The sequence below is a fragment of the Pseudorasbora parva genome, chromosome 1, assembly GCF_024679245.1.
Source record: "Pseudorasbora parva isolate DD20220531a chromosome 1, ASM2467924v1, whole genome shotgun sequence".
In the NCBI taxonomy this organism is placed as follows: Eukaryota; Metazoa; Chordata; class Actinopteri; order Cypriniformes; family Gobionidae; genus Pseudorasbora; species Pseudorasbora parva.
This window is the reverse complement of record NC_090172.1, coordinates 2,951,946-2,974,415: the sequence shown is the minus strand read 5'-3', so window position 1 is coordinate 2,974,415 and position 22,470 is coordinate 2,951,946. Positions and strand designations below refer to the sequence as shown.

The 22,470-nt window shown below is 38.9% G+C and overlaps 1 protein-coding gene and 1 pseudogene across 2 annotated transcripts in view; both read right to left on the bottom strand.

Moving 5' to 3' along the window:
• The window catches only part of ankrd11 (ankyrin repeat domain 11), a 218,477-nt gene that overhangs the window by 185,024 nt on the left and 10,983 nt on the right, over positions 1–22,470 (bottom strand). The window lies entirely within an intron of this gene.
• LOC137088802 (5S ribosomal RNA) lies at positions 12,514–12,629 on the bottom strand (annotated as a pseudogene).

Genomic DNA, 22,470 nt, shown 5'->3' with positions numbered 1-22,470 from the left:
CTGAGAAAGGCTTCAGAAAGGCCTCCATTGGCATTCAGTCCATTCCCACTCACAAGACCCATAAAGGCACTAAAGACATCGACACAAAGTCCATCTCACTACAGCGGCTGGACAATAATATTACAAAGTGACGAGAATAGTTTTTGTGCAGGAAAAAAAATGTAAATAAGGACTTTATCCGCCAAGTTATTGTCTTCCGTGTAGGTCTCGGCCGTGAGCTCAGGCGATAGCGGCTCCACCTCTTCCGGGTCATGAACGGCGGAGCTGCGTCATATTCTCACGCATGCGTCGAGTTCACGTCAATAACTTGGCGGATAAAGTCGGTATTTAGATTACTGCATGTATCAGAAAATTATTACGGAGGCAGCTGACTTTGATGGAGAAATACACAGCTTCACTCGCAAACTACAATTCATGTAAATCAATAAGGTGATAACCAGGACCGTTATAAACCTAAATACTTGATTTAATCAAAAAGTATATCCAAGTAGTAATAATTTGGTATTTGCTATCGTAATGATGACAGTACCGCACAGCATGACAAATCGTGTCCGCCTGTGAAATCGTGTCCGCTTAGGACCCCAGAGCGATTATATTGGCTGAAAGAACTGTTAATGGGTAATCTGTTCAGAGCCTGATTACAAATCTTACAAACTCAAGTTTTGATTTGTGTTGTTTAAATTGTGTTAAAATAGTCTTTAATGTCTTACAAATGATGTTTCATATACTAGTAGTATATAACTGAAGCTATAAGTGCTTATATAAGATAAATACAAACATATCTCGTATATAACCTATACTATGTCATGATTTGTATTGGTATTACTTAGTATTTCAGTTGAAATAATTTAGAACATGTTATTGCTCCCATTATAGCAATCAATTACATATTTCAAATAAATGTTTGTGTGTGTGTGTGTGTGTGTGTGTGTACTTAGTATGGCAATGAATACATAGTTTATTATTAAACAATTGCTTGTCTAGAACAGCTTTTGAACAGGCATTTAAAGCCGCTATCAAGTTGGGTCCTATAAGCAGACACGATTTCACAGACGGACAGAATTTGTCATGACACCGGTTAAACGAACCGCACCAGGGCACGAGGTGGTGCGCTCACACTTGTCAAATGAACCGGGCTTTGGGGCTCAAGCGCGGGCAGGCACGGTTAAGAGCGCCTAGTGTGAGTATACCGCCACCATTTCTCGCCTCTTATTGCATATGTTGCACTTTGCGGACTCTGCACCCACTTTTATAAAGTGTAGCCACACTTTAGACCTCTTTGGCATTAGTTCTACGCGGTAGAACACGTGAGGAAAAAAACAACTACACTTGTGCTGTATCTAGTGTGACTGCGAGTATCTTCAGAAATCCTCTCCGTCACGTGGTGGTGGAAAGCTAATCACCGGTGCTTTAGGTCCTTACATGCAAGTACGCTACAGGCTCCAGACACACAGACACTTGGCTTTTGGCACTGAAAGATAAATACGTTTTCGATACTCATAGTATCAGTTTTTCGTTCGACACCGTAAAAGTATCATCGTTCGGTATCACCCAGCCCTACTCCAGACTGAACACGCGCTGTGAAAGTATGCCGCGCCCGCGCTAACCTCGGCTCTCCTGATGAATGTAATCGGACTCCTGCTGCGTCTGTGCTGTGACTCTCGCTCGGCTCACTCACATTATATTGAACAGACACCTTCAGTTTTTAATTGTAGTGTTTGTTCTCTAACTGAATTGATTTCATGTAAATGAATACGGTGGGAAAGTAATCCAGTAGCGGTGGCTTTGTGAGTGGCCTTGTAGGTCAGCAAAGCAAGTGCATTCTGGGAGTTGTTGTCTTTCATCCACGAGACAAAATTACATTTCTGTCTTTTCTCAGTCTAGAAAGCACCAAATTCACAAATAATTTCACATTTCTACTAGGGCTGTACTAGAATATTCGAATATTCGTTCGGTGAGGTGGCATTCGATTTTCAGTTTTGAGATTCGAATATTCGTTTTTTTTTTTTTCAACACGTGACTTCCGTCGCGGACTCATTCTCACTCATGCTTGAAATAATAATAATAAATTAAAAAAAACACTGCAACATGCTTTCAATAAAAGCATCGCACATTTTAAAGATTTAAATTAACAAAAAGTCAGAATAAGACAAAAAATAAATCCCTTATATAGAATAAAACTAATTGTAATAGATATTACATTTTGTGTCATTTTAAAAACAATTCATTTATTCTTATTCAACTGTTTATAAGCATGCTACAGTGTTCTTTATTTATTACAGTTCATTGAAATCACTGTGTGTTACTAATTTAATTTCTGTTTTGGGATTCATTTGTTTTAAAGAAAGGTTCGTTATTAATTCCTTATTAAAGTTCTTGCTCTCAACAGACTTTGTGTTTTGTATCACTTGTGCACTGTCCGTTTTCGGAGCATAAACCTGCCCGTGTAATGCGTACCGGAAACTGTTCTATTTAAAAGATTATTAAATGTGTATTAATATTTAAAGAATGTGTGCCACCTGATCATATTGCACCAAATGCAACACTGCACTCCACTGGGTCTGCCGCAACACATTTACGATGCCGAAGAGTGAAACGTGAAGTCGTGAAAGATGATACAAATGCAAACCGACACTATTATTATATATTTAGCCCCACCCACCGAAGCTTCGAATATTCAATATTGATTGCCACCTAAGCTTCGAAGCTGAAAAAATGGCATTCGAAACAGCCCTAATTTCTACAACATAAATGACCCAGTTCAAATAAACATTCATCTTCCCAGCGCTGAAGTACCCTTTTAGTGAACTGACCAGCTGCTGATTTATTCATCCAAAATTTGACAAATTCCATGAAATTATACAGTAAATTCAGTTATGATTTGGCAGCACAGAAATCAGAGCCGTAGATTCAGAAACAAGATATTTTAAATCGAATGACTGGACACTATACAGGGCTTGACATTAAGCATGTTCATGTGCTTGTCCAAGTTAATCATTCATTCACTTGTCCGAGTAAAACATTTGCTTGTCCGTAAAAAAGTTAGATTTTTATTTTTTAAAAATTGTGTGTGTGTTGTAAATTGAATTGATTCTGAAGCAATTTTCTTACCAATGTTCAATCAGCTTTGACATATTTAAATCTGCATATTTGTGATGTATATATTTAAGGGCATTTCCCCCTAATCTTGTTAAATATAGGCTATGCTTCAGGTTTAATTTTATATTGTTAAATTTGATAAATACATTAAATTAAAATAAGACACTGAATGGTTGTTACCAATCAAATAAAATTATTTACACTGAAAAATAACTGCGTTAAATAATGTTTAGAGATTTGTAGTTTTGAATAGACAAAAAGTAAATTTGGGAAAGAAATGTTTAAACATGAAACTAAACCTCCAGTAGGAGGCAGCAGATGGCTATCTTAATGAGTGAGTCATTGAGTCGTTCATTCAAACGATTCTTTCAAACGCTGAATCGTTCAGTTGCTGTGAGACGCGTTACGTTTCTACAGATGAACGACTTTTACTGCTAAAATAGAACAAAACACTCAATATTGCATCTAAAATGTAAGTGACGTTAAGTGAATGTTAGTGAATGTTAATTAATTGTTTATGATCTGTCATATGAAATCAGTGTCAGTCGTGATGGTATTCAGGAAACAGCTTAAACGCTCTAGTGTTGTAATTTCTCCTCGAGAGGCTGCACAAGCGTCAACAGCACCACCTTTTTATCGTCACTTCATTATATATTATTATCCACCACTATCGATCGCCACTTACACTAAATTAATATACAATCATTCTTGCATTTTGGTGATTCTCTAGTTATTTTTTGTTTTAATCGGGCTCTTGTCCGTCGGGCAAGTAAAATTCACTTTCACTTGTCCCTTAAAAAAACCTGCTTGTCCCAGACAAGCGTTAATGTCGAGCCCTGCTATAAAAATATTATAAAGCACATCTGCCATTACAAGTCATCATATGTTAGAAGATTTTAAAAGACTGGACTTTGTTAAACAATGCCGCCTCTCTCTGCAAAGCACTCGACTCAATTCATGCATGTTACATAAGCGACAGACGCAAGGATGCTCGTTCGCAACAACAACAGAAAAGCTAAAGAAATCCCTGAAACCTTTCCACTTCCAAAATATGCAAAGGGGATCTGAAGGAGAGCACGCATTATGTTAAATAGCAGTGAGTGGGCTGGGGTTTATGAAATTCCCCAGACTCTGAGCCTCCCGTCTAATACACTTAAGATTCAGGGACGACTGGAACTGCAGAGGCATTGAGTGGTGCAACAACACGGGCTTAGCATGCAGACCAGCCAAGCGGAGAGCAACAGTGTCAGCATAGCCAGAGAGAATAGCTCGACAGCCGGGGTGGCACATTAGGTCAAAAGTAAGCGCATTCAAAAGTAGAAGCCCAGGGAACTATTCCACGTTTGACCTTGCTCACATTCACAGCTTGTAAATAACAGGAGCGCTTCTTAAGACGATCGTCTCACGTCAGCTCTCCTCGAAGTGAAGGCTTGCAGTAATTGGGTCAGAGAGGGGTTTCTGGTCCTATTGCAGAAAGTGACGCAGAACTCGGGTCGGGGCCTCAAGGTAATGGAAGTTGATGAGCGGGGCAAACGAAAGGTGTCAGGAGCGTGAGGGCCCCGTCTTCCGCACGGCCCTCATGTCACATCCAATCCCCTCCCATCAGGCATGCACCGCACCACCCAGCACCAAACTACACTTTCCCCCCATTTCTCATTTTCTCTTCATCGAAAATCTGTCTCCTCGGGAGAGGTGGACATGCATGAATTAAGGCTGGGCAGAATTACGCTCGAGTTAACGCCGGGGAAAATGAGTCTGGAAGTGGAAAGGAGGGTGTGTGTGTGTGTGTGTGTGTGTGTGTGTGTGTGTGTGTGTGTGTAACCAAAGTCTACCTGATAGGAGCGATTGCTTTCCTCTGACAGCTAAACAGGGACAAACGGTTGTGTTATTTCAAAGACTTGCATCAACAGTAAAGTTTGACCTTTAGCTAAACAAAAAGGCACGTTAGGTCTTGATTGCACAAAAGTAAAGCAATGGAGATCAATTCTGGTGAGCGCAATGTTCGAAGCAGCATTAAAGATGAAAAAATTATGTATTTTTTGAATGCCATGGCTTAAAAGGTAGGATGAGCTCATTCTTTGAATTAAATTGAAAAAAAGTAGCAAAAATAAATACAATAGAACAAAGATACAAATAAACAGAGAGAATCCCTATTCCTTACAATTAAAGGGTTAGTTCACCCAAACATTTCAAAACAAAGCTTCAAATCGTTATGAATCAGTGAATCGATTCATAATTCGGATCACCAAAGTCACGTGATTTCAGCAGTTTGACACGTGATCCGAATCATGAATCGCTTCTCTGATTCATACTGACATACATTCATTCTGTCACTTTAAGAGCTATTATACTGCAATTCTCATCTGTTTGTGTTTATTTAAAGGGTTAGTTCACCCAAAAATAAAAATTACCACGATTTACTCGCCCTCAAGCCATCCTAGGTGTCTATTACATTCTTCTTCTAATACAATTAGTTATAATATATATATATATATATATATATATATATATATATATATATATATATATATATATATATATTATAAAAGTATATTACACCATTATAAAAGTGCTCCACGTGGTTCTGGGGGTTAATAAAGGTCTTTTGAAGTGAATCGATGGGTTTGTGTAGGAAAATATTTATTTCATTTTTCGGTGACTGATCCCTAGAAACCATATCTGAACAAAACCAGAATTTTGACATGATTTGCGTTTTTGACCTTTAAAGCGCTGCAAACCATAAAAAAAGCTGTTTGCTGTGAGCCGTTTGTGATGCAGCTTTATGTGCGCGCACAGAAAAAAACATCTCTCATACAGCGCACTAAATACTTTAAAATCGCTTGATTGTTTTAAAAATTACTGATTTGATCTTATAGTTGGTGGATTAATACTTATGGGAATTTGCCACATAAGCACAAGACCTGAGGGAATTATTAAAATTATGCTTAAAACACAATCCCGCACTGAAATTCGAGCCCTGGTACATATCTCTTTTGTGGAAGTCTCATGACCCAAAAAAAATGTTTGCATGATCTGACATTATCAAGTATATTCCTTCACACCCGATGAGTGCATGCATACAATACATGTAGTCTGGTAGGTTAGAGTAGTGTGTGTACGCATTCAGTGCATGATTTAGTCTATTAAAATGAAAAAAACGTCCCCAGAATTCAAGATAAGGCAGAAAAATGACCCTGTACACATTTTATATAATTTAATATAGTTAATCAATATCACACGAAGATTACCATTTTTCTCCAGATGTCAGCATAAAAACAAATAATATTAAAGTGCAATAAACAAGAAGTTAATATTTACATACATTTTATACATCATACTGACTGTTTTTGCTCTGTTTCGCCAAACAAAATTTTTTTGAAACAAGGCCACAGGACTGTTGTGCATCTCCAAGCAACACACGGAGGCGTTTCATTACTGAAGGAATCGAATCGGTTGAGTGAATGATTAAATAACTCACTCATTAAGAAAGTCAAATGTTTCATCCATGAATGAATCAGTCGTTTGAACAAATTGGTTGAGTGAATGATTCAATGACTCACTCATTAAGACAGTCTACGCCTCGTCCCAAATTATGGCACCCTAAACCCTCACGGTCTTCCTCTGAGTCCGCACTTTCACAACGTAATGCCGCTTTGACTGCCGGGTAGAAGTCCCCTGCGTAGCTTGCAAACTTGCGGGCTCAGCGTAAGTGCACATCGAGGGCGCATAGCAGCCGCAAAGGGGGCGCTCATGAGCACCCTTCTTTAAGCTTAAATGACGAATGGGACACCCTACGGTCTTGTGGGCTTTACGGACATGCACATACAATGGCCATTGTAAGTCCACAAGACCGAAAGTGCAAATAAAGTGTGCCTTTTGGGACAGGGCCTTAAATGCTTTGTCCCTGAATGAATCAATGAGTCATCCGATTCGTTCGAACGACTAAGAAAGTTAAATGCTTCGTCCCTGAATGAATCAGTCATTTAAACGAATCGCCTGAATGAATGATTCAATGACTCAATAATGTCAAATGCTTCGCCCCTGAATGAATAAGCCATTTGAACGAATCCGTTGAATGAACGATGACTCCCTCAATAAGACAGTGGGTGCGTCTCAATCAGCTCCCTAGTTCAGTAGTCAGGGCACTGGTCAGGGAGTCAGCCCATTGACTTATGTCCTGATCAGTGCCCTGACTAGTGAACTAGGGAGCTGATTGAGACACAGACAGTCTAACGGTTCATCCCTGAATGAATCATTCATTTGAACGAATCAGTTGAATCTCAATGATTCTGCCACCTATTGGCAGTTTTAATTTCACATTTAAAGTTTCTTTTCACGTTTAAAATCATTTCAAATATGAACATTCAACATTTAATGTTTAACCCCTTAAGTGTCACCCCCCTTTTTGAAAATATACATGAAAATTCACTATCCAAACTTAAATGGTTGCAATTCAAGAATGCTTTGGAATATAGACATAAGTTTGGTCTCATTTTAAAGAAGACAGTCAGCAGAGTATTGCTCAAGTGAAATCACTTCAAAAAATTTAAGTTTAAAAAAGTTATGGAAGTTTAAATGTACTGTAAATCAAATATACTGTACTAGATATTTAATATTTAATATAAAAAATATATATTACAAAATAATGTGGACTCTAAAATTACTATCAAATCAAAGCCATATGTCTAATCAATTTGTGTTCCAAATTTGAAGTTGATATCACAAAAATTGAAGTTCCCATGAGATTTTGTTTAGGCGTTGTTCCACAAATAGCCACCGGGTGTCATTGAAATTCCATTGATTTTTTTAAATGCAATTTCCTGTGTCAACTGTATATATTTTTGTGTAAATATCACAAAACAGTTTGCAGATATAGAACCGTGAGACTAAGACCTTTCCGACGATATGCGTTTTGTCAAGATTAGAAAAGGTTTTTATTATAAATTAAATAAATATGTTAAATAAATATGAAACATGACAACGCCACTTGGGGAGGAGCCCGCAAGAATAATTTAGAGCACCGTTTCCATGGTAACGCAAGGTCCGATTTCAAATCGGTTTGCACAGGATGAATCTTGAGTTCGTAAGCTTTCGATTGATATATAGTTTGTCAACATTAGATCAGGATAAATATAGGATATATTGTTTTAAACATGCAGTGGCAAATGGGCCCACCGGTGGGCCAGTGACACTTAAGGGGTTAAAACATTTTGCAATTGTCACCTCTGAGCTCATTAAACAGTGTGTAAATGATCTAAACACCACTTCAGATGCAGCTTCTGTTTCCTCTGCATTGCAAAGATGAACTGATATAGATTTAATTTGATTAGTAACAGCCCTATTGTCTTATTAGAATTTAATTTGTTTTTAAATGTAAGAATTTGACAAAAGATGATGAATGATTAACACATGCTGTAACACAGAGTAAAGCACTCGAACGAGCAACACAACTTCAAACCTGGCCCTTCTTTCTCATCTTGGTCGCTCTTTAAATTTAAGTACCAGCTGTGTGGGTGTTATGGTCTGAAATATTTAAGAGTTAGGGGTTGCTTTAGTAAACACCACCAATAAATATCAACCTGCCTAAATCATGTGTAATGCTAGTTTCGCAGTAGCTGTGTTTACATGCACCCAAACGACACGGATTGATGGCCCAAACGTTCAATTTAGATCCGAAAATTATTTGATGTAGACTGAGGCATGGATCCCTGTTCTACACAGTGCGATCCAAAGCCATGTTTGAGTGGGCGGTTAAGGCATACAAATCTCCAACAGGCAATACAAAAACAGGAAAAAATACCTTTTGGACCAAACACAGAAATGGAAGTCAAAATGACAAGCCATCATGAGATGTAAATGAACATTACACGGTCCAAATAATTGCATTAAGTCCTGTTATTTACTCTCTATTACGGTCTCTGACAAACAAACAGAACCAGCAAGGCTGTACTGGCAATATGCAAGAGACTAAAAATGTCCTCGACAGAAAAATCCAAATGAAATATAAAGTAGTACACTTCTCAGAGCGGCCATCGCACTAGCTGACAATTCCTCCCTGCAGAGGAAAGAGTAATTTCTCCTGAATTCATGCATATGTAATCATCAATATGACCCTAGGGCACGCCAACTCATACAGCCACTAACATTCAAATGAGAACAGGCTCAATTCTACAGAGATCTCTAAAGAAAGGACATGGTGGCAAGAGAGAATATTGGAGAGCTCTCCACCATACATCTAGGCCTGTCTCGATACATTTTGCTGGACGATAAATTGGCCAAGAAATTATTGCGATAAACGATAATATTGTTGTTCTGAGACCATTATCATCTAAAATAATGATAATGGCATAATAATGCAGGTACACCTTTTCAAAGATCAATAAACTTTTATTTCTAAAGACTATTTAACACTGCTAACAAAAAACATTTTAAATATCCACAATAAATTACCAAAACAACCAAAAACGATAAAAGCAATGGACTCTCAGAAAATGCACTTGAATAAATACCATATCCAATAAATAAAATGGATGAAAACTGCAACAGAGGATTGCGTTTTAGGTTCATATTAGGGGAGGCACAAAACCCACGGTTCGGTTCGGATCACGGTTTTCAGTTCTGTACGGTTCTTGGTGTTGTTGTTTCTTTTAATCGCTAACACTTAACACATGATATATAAAAATATGATATATAGCTTAATTATCCACAATTTAGGATACAGTATTTTTAAAAAACTAATATTATATATATATATATATATCATGTAATCATACACAAACTGAACTTGACCATCTCTGAGGAAAGCTAGATGAGATTTTGATACAGCAAGAGAGAAGACAAATGGCAAAAAAGTAGATTGTGTATTGCTATCTCTACAGGAACTTGTGCCTTTTTAACACAAAGATTGAACTGAAGAATAACTTTTATCAACATTAACATTTATCAAACTTCAGTGCAGCTCTTTGTTTATACTCGACGCACCCAAACGAGGGCGATGGTGCGCGGCAAAAATTGTGTCAACCCAGAGTGCGCAAGACCCCATTTCGCTTGCCGTTTGCACATCAAATTTTGTAACTTTGCGTGCGGCTCCGCAACCGAAGAGCCACAAGTTCCAGCCGAATCTGTCCGAGTGTGACGTCTCATCGCGCCTCAGTCTGCGCGTCGAGTATAAACACCTCCCCAAACGGACGAGGCTCAGTCAGGGTATCTGCAGGTTTCACCAAGTCAAATTTAAGACTTTTTAAGACCTTTTTAAGACCATTATGAATAAAATTTAAGACCTATATTGCGCAATAAAAAAACATGCATAGGAAATGCAGAATCACTCAATTACTTAAACTTTTTATTTTGTGGTGGTCACATAATAGGACAAATAAATACAACATGAAGATGCATATCTAGAAAGAGGAACACCACCGTTTTTAGAAATAGGGCTTATTCAACTTCTTTAGACATTTAGATATGTGGGCAAATGGATTTGACTCAGTGCATGCATTGTTTTAGTTTGGCAGGGTCACCGCTAGCTTCGCTTAAATGCCTTTCCCCACATATCTAGATGTAGCAAAGTTGAATAAGCCCTGTTTCTAAAAAAGTTGGTGTTCCTTTAAGTGTAAGCGCTGTTTTCCCCGTTTTTGTGTTGTTGTTAAGCTATATTAGTTTGCTTTCACTTTGAGAACATACTAATGCGCAGATCCAGTACTTACTGACACGTCCCAAACTTTTTAACTCAAATCAGGATATAGACATACGCATAATGTGTATATTTGATCGTTCAAGAGTAACGTTAGGCTAATGAGCATAGAAATAACACATTCAATAAATTCGCACGAGCGCTGACAGGCAGCAAACGCACGCAGCCTGACATCGGAGTTCGGAGTTTACATCACTGTTATTAACTCTTTTTAGTGCATTCGGGTATTTATTTGGTCATCAAGCAAGATGGTGAGAAAGATTTGCCTTCGCGTTCACGTTCGCGGACCTGCAAGAACCGTGCGATTAATTGATTTATTGACTATCGTGACAGGCTTACAGACATCAGATTAAACTGGACATGTCACCTCCGGAAATTAAGCTGGCTAAGTCCGCCAATTATCTTCAAAATATGAAAGAGGCAAAACTAGTCACAGACCTTATGTTGGATTCATAAGAAAAAAAATTGGATGCATTTAATATGCATGAGAAAAAGAGAAATTAAAACCCTACATCCTCACTAAGAAAGATCTAAAAAATGGAAGTGTCAATATTGTGGTGTAGAAGTTCATTTGTCAGCTTTCCACCTGAAGCATAGGGTCTTCAATCACCAGCTATTAGTAATTGAGTATTCATGTTCAATTCATTGAACGCAGGGCTGCCCCTTAATACTCGACTAGAAGAGGCTTGGTCGACCGAAATCTTATTCATTTAGTCACAGAAAAAAAAAACTCCACAGGAAGTGGAGAAATCATGCAACGGCAGGAACTCCAAACATTCGGCCAGCAACCTCAAATATGGCTTATTTGAAACAAGTAGTAGCTCGCTCTGATGTTAACCTAGATAAGTGTGCGCTGTTATACAGGTGCATATCTGTGTTTGTGTGGAGAGCACATGTACTGTCATACAGGCGCCGGCGCGATCACTTGTGCTTTTGTAAAATATAGAAAACAATCAGGATGCGCTTTCTGCCATCGGTCTTGAGCGTCACAAAAATGAGACGAAACTCAGCGTATATTTGCATCACAGACATGAGAAATATATCTATAGAAAGATTGAAATGTCTACGTTTAAATGAACATGGAAAACTAATATTCTCAGATTATATAATCCTGAAATGTGCACAAAGGCGGAGATGAGAGTCAGCATCTTCGACTTAATCTTTGCAGATTTTTCAAACCACATTTATAATCATTGTTTGCCGGCGGCAAGGTTTATGCCTGCGTTTGAGCGCTGATTAGGTTGTGTTATATACAGGCAATTTTAAGTTTCATTATTATGATTTATGGCTTATTAAAAAAATAAAAGTGCGATTAGTCGACTTAAATGTACGACTACTAGTCGACTACAAAAATCTTTAGTCGAGGACAGGTAAGGTTGTGTTTTGACCCCAACTGACTTCCATAGTTTCCCTATTTAATAATAATAATATAAAGCGTTTGATTTATATAGCGCTTTTCAAGGCACTGATGGACGCCACTAGGAGGCCATGATGGACAGGGGCCAATGGGCAAATTTGGCCAGGATGCCGGGGTTACACCCCTACTCTTTTTCCGAAAGACATCCTGGGATTTTTAATGACCACATAGAGTCGGGACCTCGGTTTAACATCTCATCCGAAGGACGGTGCTCTTTGTCAGTATAGTGTCCCCATCACTATATATGGGTGTTAGGACCCACACAGACCACAGGGTGAGCGCCCCCTGCTGGCCTCACTAACATCTCTACCAGCAGCTCCTGGTTTTCCCAATTGGTCTCCCATCCAGGTACTGACCAGGCTCAGCCCTGCTTAGCTTCAGTGAAGAACCGGTCTTGGGCTACAGGGTGATATGGCTGCTGGTATACCAACATTATTCAAAATATCCTTTTTAGTTCAACAGAAGAAACTCAAATGGTTTGGAACAACTTGAAGGTAAGTAATGGCAATTTTCATTTTAGGATGAACTATCCCTTTGTAAATGTGTAAATGCAGTCTATTATGTTCTTAATATTAAACAAAACTATACTTTTGTACTTTTTACTTTGTCTGGCTACTATTACCAGACCAAGCTCAATTTAAGATCGAACACTGGTCTGGAGAGTCTGCTCTGTATTTTCTACTGCACACGAGGTGTGATCAACGGGCGTAGTTCAAATTACTCTGTAAGCAATTGGATAGTCCTTCAGTCAGACCAATGATCCATCGCTTCTCTATAAGTCATCGTGTTAAACCTGCCAATAGCGTGGCAGGTGGATAAGACAGTTTGTAATTGGTCCCTGCAAATTTGTAACGGAAGCAGGATGTACAGGTTACCGAAATCAAATTGCCGGCAGGTAAACTGTGTTTACCCCAGTCTACTTTTTACTGACTGTTGAATAGCAAAATACATAATTAAATTAGGGGTGTGCACGAATAGTCGAATATCCGATATGTAATTAATATTCGAAAACTAAAAATACTATTTTAATTTTAATGCGTTGATTTGCTGGCCGTAAATGCAGTGAGTCCATGATAAATCCCTCTAAATCTCGCAGTTATAACTAAATCTACTGAGTGGCGCTGTGGAGCGGGTTAATTAGTTGAGTGTATTTCATCACAATGACGTCTGCCTCGCGATGTTTTGAACTACTTAGATGAAAATTGAATGATCTTACAAAATGGAGATCTTAAAATCGTATCATAATATCACCACCACAAACGAGAATCACATGAACTCCAAACACCAGCCGAATGAGGAAAGAGACCATCACTGCGTCACTACACACGAGTGCAGGTAAGCCCATCTGTATCCCGAGTGAGGGCGAGACAACTTATGATAGCAAAATAATCTCAAGACAAATGCTTGCTCTAAGGTTTATCGAGGGTTTATGAACAGAAAACACAAAGTGCTTCACTTAAACTTCATTTAACCATTACCTTGACTTTGTGTCTCATCCGCAACGTCAGCGGGCCGCGTGCTCACCTGAGAATAATATTAGCGTTTCTCTCAACAGGAAAATGTGAAAACACGACAATCATATAACGACTCCTCTGTGTGTGTGTGTGTGTGTGTGTTTATGTGGTTTATGAGGTCACACATTTGTATAACTACATGGGTATTACAAATGGCCTTAAAAACATACTAAATTATGTTTTTTTGAGAAAGTAAAAATGCAGAATGTTTCCTGTGATGGGTAGGTTTAGGGGCAGTGTGTGTGTGTGTGTGTGCGTGTGTGATGGGTAGGTTTAGGGGCAGGGGCAGTGTAAGGGGATAGAAAATACGGTTTGTACAGTACAAAAACCATTACGCCTATGGAGAGTCCCTGTAAACCACATAGACCAACTTGTGTGTGTGTGTGTGTGTGTGTGTGTGTGTGTGTGTGTGTGTGTGTGTGTGTGTGTGTGTGTGTGTGTGTGTGTGTGTGTGTGTGTGTGTGTGTGTGATGGGTAGGTTTAGGGGCAGGGGCAGTGTAAGGGGATAGAAAATAAGGTTATTTACAATATAAAAACCACTACGCCTATGGAGAGTCCCTGTAAACCACATAGACCAACGTGTGTGTGTGTGTGTGTGTGTGTGTGTGTGTGTGTGTGTGTGTGCGCGCGTGTGTGTGTGCGTGTGTGCGCGTGTGCGTGTGTGTGTGTGTGTGTGTGTGTGTGTGTGTGTGTGTGTGTGTGTGTGTGTGTGTGTGTGTGTGTGTGTGTGTGTGTGTACATTCTGCATGATAACCGGCGCGCTCCGCTTTATTAGTGTTTCTTTCCGCTCGCGCTGCTTGAGCTAATGCTTTCGTTCTTTAGGCCTATTTTTAGTTTACACATTCGGTTTATGTTTTGAAACATACTGTTACACAAACTGTTTAATGTAAGAGTGTTGTGTAGCTACATTACCTAATCGGAAGCTTGTTCAATAACGATTACATTAATAGCCTAATAAAAAAAGAAATCTCTCTAATTTCGTCATAATACGTAATTTACATAAACGAATATTCAATTTTAATGAGCCCAAATATTCAAATACAATATTTGGGGAAAATGCCCATCCCTATTATAAATGTTACATTATAAGTATGTTTAGCAGCATGTTAGGTATAAAAATTTCCATTGATATTTATGAATATCAATGGTGCTGGTATTAACTACTGAATTCTTGGTAACATGACAACTGCGTGTGACCTCTGTGAAAATATTAATGTGCAACTGCTCATGACAGAGCTGAACCCTGCTGTGTTAGGCCAGAGACAGCACATGATCACAAAACCACTCAATATATTCCCCTACGCACAACTGAATTATTCATCATGTAAAATATTCATCATGAAACGGTTGTTGCTTTAAATAGCTTTCAATTTTAGTCAAGCAACTCAAACTGTCAGGTAAAAGTGCATGAGACACGGGCAGAAAGTACTGGGGAAGATCCCGAAATATTATTATTCTGTTCTTATCAGTGAACCGTGAAAAGTGGGTTACGTCCTGTGGTGCGCCATACAAATTGCAATTTAGTAAACGTCAGTACATAAATAACTGTTTTTTACATTAAAGGATCGCTCATATTTGATACGTGCCACTGAAAGGCCCAAAAGCAGATGAAGTTAAAATGAAAGCCCATGCACGATGAAAACAATCTCTGCTTCACACACAGAAGACAAGTGTGCTTCTATTAAAAGCTACAGAGCGATGTGGGAGTTTGGCACTGGAAGAACACGTGGATTCTATTATGGGCTGCGCGTTCGACAGTGGAAGCAGAACACAAACACACCATAGGGCTTGCTGACAAAAATCCCCTTCCTTCGGCAGATACGGCACTTCTGTAATCAGCACAGAGATGGATGACGGGAAGGATTACAATTAGCTTAACTCATTCAATCCCCTTTCTGAGAAATGACCACTACAACATGCAAATAACATCTACAACACTACTAAAGATGCAACAAAGAGCAGTGTTTCCCGTACATTAACAATCTGTCCTGCAAGAGGTTCGTAATGAACTAAACATATGAATTATTAAAAAAACAAATTGTAACATAAAAGGTCTTTAAAAGTTGATTTGCGCCATTGCCTTGGCAAAGCACATAATGCAAACTAAAAGTGCAATATGTCCCCTTATCAAATCATGAAAGACTGCGATTTAACTAAAGTATAAGTAGTGTTGTTAAAAGAACCGAACGTTAGACGGTTGTGAATCAGTGAATCGATCAATGATTCGGATCGCCAGTGTCACGTGATTTCAGCAGTTTGACACGCAAATCAATGATCGATTCGCTGACTCATAACCATTTGAATCTTTATTTGAGGTTTGAACACAAACGCGGAAGAGAAGCCAATGCTGAATAAAGTCGTCGTTTTTGTTATTTTTGGACCCAAATGTATTTTGGATGCTTCAAGAGACTCTAATTAACCCACTGATGTCTCATATGGACTACTGTGATGATGTTTTTATTCCCCTTCTGGACATGGACAGTATAGTGTGCATACACTTGCATACGCTCTCTGACTAAATATAAAATATCTTAAACTGTGTGTGAAGATGAACGGAGGTCTTACGGGTGTGGAACGACATTAGGGTGAGGAGTTAATGACATACATTTAATTTCTGGGTGAACTAACCCTATAATCAGGTACACACAGAGCATTTGAATACAGGCGTCTATCACCCTATACCAACCCGCTGAGAAACATCCTGCGATTCATTTTTAAACTCAACCGTTATATATTTGTTTTTAATCAATGTTGTATATTGAAGGATATGTAGTTTTAATTTTAGCCTACATTAATTCATTCAAATGCATACTTAAATGCTACTGTACATCTCTGAGCTGCCACTGTAAATCTTTATAAATATTTATTTTATATTATACAATACACTGGGAATGTGTACAAGAGTTTTTTTTAAATAAAGTTAAGTTTAAGTAAGGGTTTTCAAGTCTTTTAAGTAAAATAAAGAAAGAGTATTACAATAAAAACATTTTCTCCTTAACCCCTTTCTGTTCCTGTCGCCTAAGGATAGAATAGCAGAAAAAACGAACAGAAAAACCGTGGTTAAAAACCGAGGTATGTATTGAACCGTGGACTAACTATTGTTGCATCTCTACTAGATAGGCAACATAAACGTAACATTACAACTTGCATCTGCACAAAACAAATGCAAGTGAACTTGAAGCTAGTTAAGTGTTACTGAAGCACGTTTTCAAACCTATGATGAGAAACAATTTTAATTAAAATAGGCCTAGTGTTGAAAAAAAAAACACAGCAGCTGGATTTATAATATTATAACATTTTCAAAAACAAAAACGTAAGTGTTCTCAATGTTATGTATATGCCAGTTTGGCACTGAATGCTAAAAGTGACTCCAGAGTTTCACTTTATTTCTGCCGTCTGGACTGCATGCCGCTCTAATGGTGCGTTCACACCAGACACAAATTAACTCTTTCACCGCCAGCGTTTAAAAAAAAAAGTTGCCAGCCACCGCCAGGGTTTTTGACAATTTTCACCAAAATGTAATAGCCCATAGAATATTTTGTTAAATGAATATCTGAGCATGCAATATATCAAAATAAAGATCTGACCCTCTTCTTTTAAACAAAAAAATCGTTTTATTCTAGCTTCATGCATTCCTTTTTTATCAACACTTGAATATGGGTAGGTTTCATAAAAAAAGCAACATTTTGAACAAAAAGCTGAGAAAATCAAATTTTTGTGAAAGACTGTTTCCAGATCAGATTCAGAGCGATGATCAAACACAGATGGAGTAGATCGAGTCCATCAATACCCCTAATGCTTACACAGTCCTGTAGCTCATCCTGGGTCCACATCTCATTCAGTAACATTAGGCATTTTTGATTCATATGCTGTTTAATGAGGATGATCACGTTATTTTTAATATGCATATGATTACATGCGATCGCTCGTTTCACTGCGTCTTCCTCACGTGTTTTGATCATAGACCGTAAAAAAATATGGACGACTCGACATCATCCGTTTCCGCTTGGCAGATTTGTAGCTTTCAGGCGGCCTTGCACAGCGCTGACATCTTGGGACCGAGTCTGCGCAGTAGCGATTTCAGGACCGGAGTTGCGCAGTAGAGCGCAGGAAGTAGAGCAGGAAGTACAGCGGCGATATCAAAAGCCCGCCCACACTCTCGCAGATGCAGAACAATTAATTATGTTGGTGTGAAATAAACAGTTATGGAAATGTAGAAATTAAAGCTAAAGCTCTAATCTGCTCCTAAAAATTTCGAAAAAAAGTCCGTTAGTGCCTCAGTGAGAACTTCACTCAGAGAAGCCGTCAGTCTCAGCTGTCAATCATGACGTCACACACCCCGTTTTTATAGCATCAAATAAATGACTAAAAATAAACTTATTTTTAAAACGAACACCTGAAATGAAATCATCGTGATGATAACTGCCTTCAGTGACATAAACTAACTTTGGGGAAAAATTTTTGAAGCGTAATTTTATTATTTAGTTTGCCTCGCGTCCATTAGAAAACACAGAGGGGCGGCTATACTGGGACCGGTCACCGGGGGGGCGATCGAGGCACGAAAGCTTCAGTAAATGAGAGGGAGACTGCAGGCTTGGTTTTGATCAGGAGATTCAGTACTCATTCAGAAGATGCGCAATAGCGCCCCCTAGCGCCTGACAGTGAAAACACGGAAACCCGGAAAATTCCGTTATTGGCCTGGAAGCGTTTTCTCACAAACAACGGAAATTTCCGTGTTTGGCGGGGAAAGAGTTAAGCATTAAAAGTGAGGGATTTACATTGTAATTCAATGCAAAGACACGAACAGATATTCTGCATCACAAATAGGGCTGTCATTTTTTTTTAATCTAATTCGAACGGATATCAAATATCAAGCAATCTATTCGAATATATTCTAATCTCTACGCACACTCAAAAGTAATCCTGGCAAGTCGCTTAGATGGTAAAATGTTTCGTTTGATCGATTCATGAAAAGGTTTATCCCACCCATCTCAAAACAATTACAATTTCATTCAGTTTGGCCATTTTTATTACGATTGAGGTGTTTATATGGAGCATTTTCATTCAGATTGGACTTTTAAACCGATAACAGTGCTCTAAAAAAATTTTTGGCACTTTAAAACCGCACTTTAAAAACCGGATAGTTCATTTATAGTTTGATTACGGATATTTCACATCATGTTCGAAAGCATATTCGAATAAAAAGTGACAGCCCAACTAAACATCTGCTTTTGTTTTCCATGAAGGTTCATTTGCGTGAGAACGGTCGCTTTAGCTGTAAAACGCAGTGTAAAGAGCAGCATCAGGCAGAAGTGCAGCGTTCACATCCGAGGCTCACCCAAAGGCTGATGACAGCAGATGGGCACAGCAGCACGCTGCTATTGAAAAACACTCCCATGCAGCCACAAACTGGTTTTGTCTGCTGTTGCACCAGGAAGTCACAAGTATTTGGGTTTAAAAACAATCTGCGATTGACTTCAGCAGCCAAGTAGAAAGTGAAAAGCCCTCAGGGTTTAGGATGACAACCTCACCAAACCCGTCCCATCACAGAGCAGTGGAAAATCCCTCACCCCTTCAGATTAGGCCTCACAACACAAACAGACAGCAAGCTTTTTTAGAAACACTTCATATACGTGCTACATAGCATCCAAACAATGGCCTAGTCAGAATTCATTATGAAATTACTGTTTCCCTGCAGTTTATAGTGACTAGAAAGATCAAAAAATAAATGGAAAAACTCCATAAATTGGCCGTATGCCCTGTGACACCAGTTTTGTTTTTGTACATTTTTTTTTTTTTTACACGAGTACGTTTTAGTGGTTAAGTTACAGTTTAGTACTCAAATAGCATGTCTAATTAATTGAAATCATGAAAAGTTTAACAACAGTTTATTAAAAGTTTAACACACATTCTGTTTTATTTTGACCAAACTCTGTGCTATCATTTTCTGAATATAATTTCAATGGTTTGATTACATTTTTGAAATCAAAAAGAAACCAGAAAGCAAAAAATAATAATAACAATAATAATAATTAATACAAAATTCTATTAAATAAAAACATAAAACAATTTAATTTCTTTTAAATCATTTGAAACTGAACAAACTTTTCTGTCATGCAAAAGTACTACCCAACAGAAATGTACTGTTCAACTTCAAACATGGAAGAAAAATTGTGATAATTCCTTAAAAAAAGTTTTACATTTATTATTACATTAGTGTGAGTATTATTATTCCATTGAGACGTAGCTAAACTCTACTGTACAACAGTAATATATTTGTCAAGTTAAACCAAACTTTTATTTTGATGGGTTACCGTTAAGATCTTTGAGTTTCTGTGTGTTTATGATATTATGACTAGTTTTTGTCCAATTGAACAGAAAATGCTCATGAAGTGACTCTCAGAGGGGCTCTGGAGATGAAGTTCATGCATTCATATAGTGAGACGGCAGAGGCTGAGAACACTGCAAGCATCACGCGTGCCTCATCAACCTCTTTGAATCTCTCTCTCTCTCTCTCTCTCTCTCTCTCTCTCTCTCTCTCTCTCTCTCTCTCTCTCTCTCTCTCTCTCTCTGAGTGAGTGTGAGTGTGAGTGTGAGTGTGAGTGTGTGTGTAGCCCCTTTCACACTGCACGTCGGACCCGCAATATTCCCGGAACATTGCCGGGTCGCCTTCTGTGTGAAAGCAACCACGTCCCGGGATTGATTACCGAATTGAACCCAGTTCGGGGACCTAGTGACATTGCGGGATTCGACCCGGGACGAGCGCTGTGTGAACAAAAGCCGAAACTAATGCCGCAACGTGTACGTAGTTATCGTGCGACTCCTAGAGTTTGTTTTTTCAATAACACAACCCTGCAGTGCCAGAAGAGCTCGTCGGTGTTTTAAACGCAGAGAGTGTTCGTATACAAAAGAAACTAAAATTAAACAAGCAGAAATGTGCACAAACTGGACACAAGTCGAGACCACGGAGCTCCTTACTATCCGCGCTGAAGCGGAGATCGCTCGCCGTTATACGTCACATCCGGATGTCACGTGTCAACTCGATCCGGGACCGTTACGGGTTGTGTGTGAAAGCGCACATATTACGGTATTTCGCTGGCAGTGTGAATGGACCAAATCTAGCGGCCCGGGAACAAATGCCGGGTCGCATTATCCGTGTATTTGCCGGAATCGCAGTGTGAAAGGGGCTTGTGTGTGTGTGTGTGTGTGTGTGTGTGTGTGTGTGTGTGTGTGTGTGTGTGTGTGTGTGTGTGTGTGTGTGTGTGTGTCATTCACACAGAGACATGCAGAAAATGCAGGATTCATATTTAAATAGTCTTTTTCCATTTAATATTCACAGACACTAGTCTAATCGCTACCGTACAGTCTTGCTATCAAAAATGACATTCCGCATTATGCAGTAAATTCTGTTTTTATGACTGGACCCTGTGATTTCATCCGCCTTTTCCACACTGCATAAATCATAATGCCCTATTTATTACACATGCACTATATTCCATGTCTCGTGAAGCCATATGACAGCTTTCTGTGAGGAACAGACCAAAATTAAGATCAATATAGACTTATAATCACGCCTACTTCTGTGCAACACTTCAATTTCCTTCACACATATGCGATGCAGATTATCACGTTACGACACAAAGGCCACAACTGAGCTTCAATGGTGCTAAAAATCACTTAATTTTCAGTTTCATAGCTTTGTCAGAGGGGAAGATTTGTTCTCTCACACAACATCATATTGCATTGTTTAGACTATACACGAACGGATGCATACATTTTCTTCAGTACTTAAAAAGGCTTAAGATGGTGAAATTTTACTTTAATAGACATTAGCACTTTTACCGACCATTTCAAAAGGAGCCGACAGACAGACTACAGACACTCAGTGTGAAAGAAATGTAAAAAGCTGAGTAGTGGAAATGAGCGCAGTGGTCAAAGTAGGGTGCTTAAAGCCTTTGTGCGATGCACTGGGCACCGGGGCCGCCGAAAACAAAGAGGTGTCAGAGCCCCGCAGTGGACCTCCTCTCTTTGGTCTTTGGTCTTTGGTTAGGTATGCTTTTCAGTCACGCACAGGCCTCAGCCCTCCCCCTTCCTGTCCCAGCATTTCAATGTAAATAGGCCGATTGAATGGCTGCAGCTGCCCCATCAAAAGGACAGTGCTGCTAAAGGGCCCAGTCATTGAGATTCAGCCACGCTTTCCACCCCCACACATCACAAGAAGAGCCCAGCGGCCCCGCAGGAAGTGCTCTTCAATTCAGAGAACGGCCCCATGTAAACCTGAGCAAATGTGAGCCGTGAAAATCGTGGATATGTTGGAGAGTTGGTGCAGCAGGACTGATCGTGGAGAACACAAAATGCAATTTTCAACAACAACAAAAAAACACTAGGATCAAAACATTATACACAGATCTGATATAACATCTGTTAGTGAAGGATGGCCTATGGATAGCCTTCAGCACGTCCAATCACAACCCCCCAATCCCTCCTCTTCCCGAGTCAATCTTCTCCCTAGACATGCTCTTGATTATTGAAATTTGAATAAACAAAAACAAATTTTTGTTATAATAAAGTTTATAAAAATACTGTATTTAATACCGGGATATTTTATTGATACTACTACACAAATCTCCTACAGTTACACCCCTCCTGTGTAGGCTTGGGCGGTATCCAAATTTTGATACCGTCAAACCTCCTTCCTATTTTACCTCGGTATACGGTATTACCGTGAATAATTAAAACATTATGATGTA